General features: G+C 42.4%; 1 pseudogene; it reads right to left on the bottom strand.

Moving 5' to 3' along the window:
- Nucleotides 1-5204: 5204 nt before the first annotated feature.
- On the bottom strand, nucleotides 5205-5857 carry LOC147458349 (protein TIC 20-v, chloroplastic pseudogene; annotated as a pseudogene).
- Between the last annotated feature and the right edge of the window lie 897 nt (nucleotides 5858-6754).

Below are 6754 nucleotides of genomic sequence, written 5' to 3' on the forward strand. Positions count from 1 at the left end.
ATCAAAGCATGGTCTAGCAACATATGGCCTACATATTGGAAGGGAAATGGGGACAATGGCTCCTTCCAATCCCCAAGCTTGCACACTTCTCTGTCAACCTTTCACCATCCCTTCCAATTACCAAGTACTCGCACCCACCTAGACTAAGACAACACACACACACACACACACACACACACACACACACACACACACACACACACACAAAAGATTAGATTGACAAGGGAAGCATGTAAGAGAGTGTAAGAGGGGTTCTAAGAGATGTAAACATAATCATGGAGTACATAGAGTAATACATCATAGCATAAGAGAGAGGGAAGGAAAAATTTAGGGTATCTACACAAAAAATGCCTAAAGATTGCAACCCCAAACTCCACAAGACCTCTCCTGAAGTTTGGTATTTGATATTTGATATTATTGTTAGTGTCAAAAATTGGGGGCCCCTCTTTTACACTTTAGTCTCACTTTAGTTATGAGTGGAACACATTACTTATTGCGTGACCCTCTTAGGGTGAGTTATCATTGTCCTATTTAAGTAGCCATAATGGCTTATTGATAAACGATCTAAAATACTGTGCTAGAATAAAATGAGTGAGAGGATCATTATTTGCCGGCGCCTCCTCGTCAACTCCCAAAATTCCAATCTACAAATTATCATGTACTCACTGTTAGTAAAATCAAATAGATAGCACATAATTAACCATCAAGCCAGCTATCTTGATTGCAGTTAACCATATGCAACAGGAGGGTGCCCAGTCTCATAACATCCCTTCCACTAGGGATAGCAACTGTTCTCAGCTGCTCACTAAAGAATCAACTGGACCGTGAGTGATGGAAAGTGCAGAGAAGCTCTGGGAAGTTGTGGAAAAAAATTTCAAGCATCCATTTGGCATCCTCTTTAGGGTGGCCTTTAAAGGTCAAAAGATAGCGGTTATAAACCATGCCAGTGCATGTGGTGATGGTCTTGTTTCATAATATCTAATATCTAGCTAACCCAAATGATATTCTCATATTAAACTGATCATTCAATGTGGGAGAATAAATGGGAACAAGAGTTAGAATAGAGACATGTGCTTCTAGACCTATCTCAGCAGGGGATCAAAAGGAGAGATGATTGCATCTCAATAGGGGTCCAAAAGAAGATTGTCTACCAAAGAGCAATGTGTAATAAGTGCTTCTAGAATTATCTCAACAGGGGACCAAGAGGAGAGATGGTTACATTCAAAAGGGGTCCAAAAGGAGATTGTCTACCAAAGAGCAATGTCTAATAAATGCTTCTAGACTTATCTCAGCAAGGGACCAAGAAGAGAGATGGTGACATATTAGTAGCGGTCCAAAAGAAGATGGTCTACCAAAGACCGATGTGAAATATGCTTCTAGACTTACATCAGTAGGGGACCAAGAGGAGAGATGGCTACATCTCAATAGGGTTCCAAAAGGAGGTAGTCTATCAAAGAGAAACGTGCATCTAATGGAGCTTAAAAGACCTTAGGGTTAGCTTCATTAAAGACCTCCAAAAATTAGTGTTAAAAGTCCTTAGACCTTAGGCAACCTTAGGCAAGCTAGGGATGTGCTTGAGGTGGGAACCCCACCCAAGCTTGAGGTCCTTGTCATGCTTGGTGACTAAGGTGCTTGAGGTGCTTGTCATCCTTGATGAGTAAGGTGCTTGAGGTGCTTGCTGACTAAGGTGGTGCTTGAGGTACTTGTCATGCTTGATGAGGAAGGTGCTTGAGAAGCTTCCCATGCATGGAGGGTAAAGTGCTTGAGTAAAAAAGAGACCCTACAAAGGAGGGGAAAAGCCCCAAATTTAGGGGAATCTTTGACTTAACCTCCCACTTACCCAAAGGGAACTCCCTTTTTCAAGGGACACATATCAAGCTCTCCCTATGCTTAGCCACATGGTGTGTTTGAATCCTATTGGCTTGGCTAAAGAGGGGTCCAATGAGATTCTAGTTCAATTCAACAAATATCTAGACATTTTCAAGTTCTCTCTCTAAAAGAGATAACGAGGACACTTTTCCTAATGCTACCCATGTTGCTTGAGATGCATTATGTATATGATTGGCTAGGCTTAGAGGGGTCCAATGAGCTTCAAGCTTGAGCTACAAGGAGGGGTCTACCAAAGCAAGCAAGGGGTGTTCTTGGGGGTATACATCCTCTCACACGCTCATTTTTAACACATTATCACTTGGTGAAAGTGGAAGAACTCCATCTCCTTCTCCAAGCTTGTTTAGAAGTTGAGGGCCTACACCAAAACTCTTGGCTATGGAATGCACATCCAACCAAGAGCCATGCTCCAATGATTAAGTTTTCCATCTTCTCCATCTTCATCACTATGCTATTATGTATGCTAGCAAGAAGAGTGATTAAAAGTAGGGAACTATTTCTTTTTCCTATGAATGTTTCTTCTTCCTCTTCCCTACCCTCATTCTCTGCTAGGTCTCTCCACCTTTGAAGGTGTTTGAGGCCTTGGAACTGAGGCCGGGGATGGTTAATGCTTTTACAAAGTTTATGTTATGCTCGTGATGTATGAAGCTTTCCATCTTCATAGCATCAACAAGGTCACAAGGAACACAAAGATTGTATTATACCAAGTCTCTTTTTATGGGAGAATCTATTATAAAAAAGCCTATTGGAGGGGGGACCGGCTCCACATAAATCCAGTTCTCAACTGTTGTCAAGTTCTCTAATTCTCTTTCTCTCCTACAAAAGTATTGTTCATGCCAAGTTAATTAATTATAATGGTTATGTTGCTACCTCTAGTTAAGTTCACCCTCTATGTTCTCAAAGTAGTCTCACAAAAATTCTCTCTTTAATTCTCCTAATTCCGCTATTCTCAAAGTTTATAGGCCATTTCCATTACATTGGTATCAGAGCTATTGGTTCTCTTTTCTTGCTTAAGAAGAGAGGTCCTTAAGTTGCCCATGAAAGGTTGGGCCTGTTTATTGCAATAGGGTAAGTGGGACAGGGATCTATTATCTTGGTTGAGAAGGACTTAGTTCAAGGTACACCATTGGGAACTATAGTTTTAATAATGGAGTCTCTTAGGGCTTGCCTTTGGCTTAACCATTATTGAGCTACTAGCAACTTTCAATAGGAACTATACTCAACCGAGCAATGTTAGACCCTCTCCATTAGTCTTTGTAATCAATAGTGTCTAAACCACGGGTGTGGCTACTTAAGAACTACTTTTCAAAGGTAAAGAAGAGTATCAACTAAGGTGTTTGAGGGTACCAAAAAGTAATTTTATACATAAGTTTAATTAGGAGGAATCTCTAAGCTCGAGCGAGATTTTCCGAGCAATCCCTAAAACGAGCGAGATAGGGCAAGGCATATATACAAAAAAAAAAAACCAAACATGATATCTTAGGTGACTTCAAGCACAACAACAAAAAATTAATTCAAGATTGCAACTATTTTTAATGGTAAATCAACCACAAATTTTTTATCGACAAAACCCTTTGAACAAGGTTTGGGTAGAGTGTTTCCTTTGATGGGCTAGAACACTTGGAACCATTACAATGGCATGTTGATATTCCTCTCCTTGGAAATTGTTGCCCTCAAATATTGGAAGCTCATTGCAATTTGCTACTGCTCATATTCATACCTCCTTACACGCGGGACCTCATAGAGCTTGTTAACAATTTGGGTGTTTATTATACATTAAGAATCACATATGACACATTGGTGTATGTATACCATGGTTGCAATATGTCATAGTTCCATTGCTTCCATAAAAAGGGTGATGAAAAACTATCCCCAATTTCAGTCCCCCCAATTGAAGGATTAAACCATGAGCTTTACACTAAAAAGGTAAGGTTGTTGCCACTGAAACAAATCTCATGAATACTAAGGAGAGTTTCGGAGCTCTTCACTTCTTCTTCTTCTCTTCTCTCTCACTCTACCTCAAGTTATTATGGGTTGATGTACGATACCATACTATGCATTTTTAAGTTACTCTAGAGAAAACTGTGGGAACTTGAAAATAATTCTATTATTGAAATGAGGTCATTCTTTTGAGAACTCCACATCATGGTATATATTAAAGTTTGGGTCAAACCATCATATGAAGCCTACCATCGAGGGGGTGGGAAAGTTAGTGGTGCTGCCAAAGATGGTGGTGACAAAGGTGTCAAGGGAGGTGCTAATGGAGGGGGACTATAAGTAGTGCTTTGATAAAAGAGTATGAAAGGTGGATAAAGTTATGAACACTTTTCTTAGGAAAACTTCTCCCCATGCAAGTTCTCTTTCACCCAACCATTTTGATAAACAAAAGAGACCTAGGTTTAGTTTATTTCCATCTATAAATTCGGAATTTATCTTCAAAATTCAAAGTAGAAGCTGAGAAAACCTACAAATTTTAGAGAAATTTAGTGGAAAAACCTTCTCTTAAATTTTCCACGTTTATATGAGCACTGCTCGAAGTTCGTAGACTGCTTGGGATTCCTAGTCTGCTTGGAAACTTCTAACTCTAACTATAACAATGGAGAAAGCCGACTCTCAAAACTACCACATGGCAATAGGAAGTGGGTCCGTGTCTATGATTCTCTCTATTTTCTTCAGGAGCGTTTAGAGAAACTAAACGTCGACTTTGATCTGAGCCTGCCCTCGATGAGATTGACACCCTCCTCCTCAGTCCGCCCCATGGACCTTCATATCTGTGCTATGCAAGAATGGATAGGCATCATTCTCTCTCTCTCTCTCTCTCTCTCTCTCTCTCTCTCTCTCTCTCTCTCTCTCTCTCTCTCTCTCTCTCTCTCTCCTTCCTTCTCCTTCCTTTTAATGGGGTTTAGTCATTGCCATTAGGCATGGAAGGAAATAGCAACAAAGAGGAAAGCGAAGGAAGAATCTCTGGCAGGGAAAGGATAGCCTCTCTCTCTCTCTCTCTCTCTCTCTCTCTCTCTCTCTCTCTCTCTCTCTCTCTCTCTCTCTCTCTCTCTCTCTCTCTCTCTCTCTCTCTCTCTCTCCGTTGAAAACTGCCTTCTGCTTACTATCTCATCGTGCCCAATTGGGAAGACCTCTGACATCTTCCTCTTAAGCTGTCTCACAACTGCCTCGCACAAAGTTGGGTGCGGAGATATGTGCATGAAACTATATACTATATACTATGTGCATGACTACACTTGCAAATACTATATTTTCTAGTTTAAGCTGTTACATAATGTGTTACACAACTTTAAGCTTACATGAAAGAATGGTGCACCTCACATGACCTGAGCATCTGCAACAAGAGGAAGGCGTGGAGTCTTTCATGACCCACTTCCAATGACCCACTTCCAAGAAGGAAGCAGGCAACCAGATAAAAGAAAATAGTATTGTAAAACACCACCAGAATCTCCAAGCCAACACCGCTCTGTGGATGATAAATGCCTTCTATAAGGCTCGGGAGAATGAGAAGTATATCCAACATGACAGCTTGTATGGTGTTGTAGCGTACATAGCGATTGAAGTTTGGATTTCGGACGCCCAAGAAATAGAGGCCAAAGAAAACTGCAACACTTGCAAAAGGGGTGCTGGAGTAAACACGCAAGAGCGGGTAGAGAGGTCTAAAGGCTACCTGGGCTTGGGGGAACTGTGTGAGAAAATACTGTCCATATTGTACACCATCCAGGAAAGGGAGAAGGTACGCAGAAGCAGAAACAATCCTTTCTGCTGTAGTTATGCCATCCCCACACCGCCCTTCTACATGCACTTTCAGACGCAAAGGCCTGCTCTTGCTACCCCTATGAGAAGGGGAGCTTAATTTCCTTCTTGACTGCTGTGAGAAAGTTGACTGGAGGGAAGGTAGCAAGGGAGCGATGGACGAGGATGCTGAGGACACCCTCACCATGCCCTCACAGTGCACAATGTACGCCATCGCTCATCTCTCTCTCTCTCTCTCTCTCTCTCTCTCTCTCTCTCTCTCTCTCTCTCTCTCTCTCTCTCTCTCTCTCTCTCTCTCTCTCTCTCTCTCTCTCTCTCTCTCTCTCTCTCTCTCTCTCTCTCTCTCTCTCTCTCTCATAATTTTTATAAAAAAAATGTCTGAAAGAGCGCACGCCGGCGCGCGCTCTTCAAGACAGTTTTTTTAAAAAACTGAGAGAGGTTGGGTTTACAGGAGGCGGAGGTAGGGTGAGGGGACGAGGCGTGTGTCCTCTTTCTGTGGTGGCAGACACCCATTGGGCAAAAGAAAACGTACGATCTCCAGACTTACCAGAGTTTGAGCAAGGCCCCCCCTCCCTTGGCCTTCTCTCTAGAATTACCACATGCGAGACTCACCTCAGATTTCCCCATGTTTTTCGTCAGGCGTATGTGTGTGTGTGTATTTAAGGCGTATGTGTGTATTTAAGGCGTATCTTCTTGACGTAGGACTCCCTCTATATCCTATTATCCGGAGGATTTTGAGGCAGGTGGCATACGCCGAATTGTCTCCGAAGTCGAAACCGCCCTTCTCTTTGGCTATTACAGTTGCTTTCAGAGGCGGTGGGCGATGGATCAACAGGCTTTTAAGCCACAACTCTCTCTCTCTCTCTCTCTCTCTCTCTCTCTCTCTCTCTCTCTCTCTCTCTCTCTCTCTCTCTCTCTCTCTCTCTCTCTCTCTCTCTCTCTCTCTCTCTCTCTCTCTCTCTCTCTCTCTGCTTGCCAGCGTCTACTTCTACCCGCATACTAGCCAAAGTGGGTTGGCGAGCTCAAGCTCAAGCTACAATGGCTTGATCAGTGAGAAGAGGCGAGAACCTCTCTCTCTCTCTCTCTCTCTCTCTCTCTCTCTCTCTCTCTC

Source organism: Adiantum capillus-veneris, chromosome 5, assembly GCF_014529385.1.
Source record: "Adiantum capillus-veneris isolate H3 chromosome 5, ASM1452938v2, whole genome shotgun sequence".
NCBI classification, from domain to species: Eukaryota; Viridiplantae; Streptophyta; class Polypodiopsida; order Polypodiales; family Pteridaceae; genus Adiantum; species Adiantum capillus-veneris.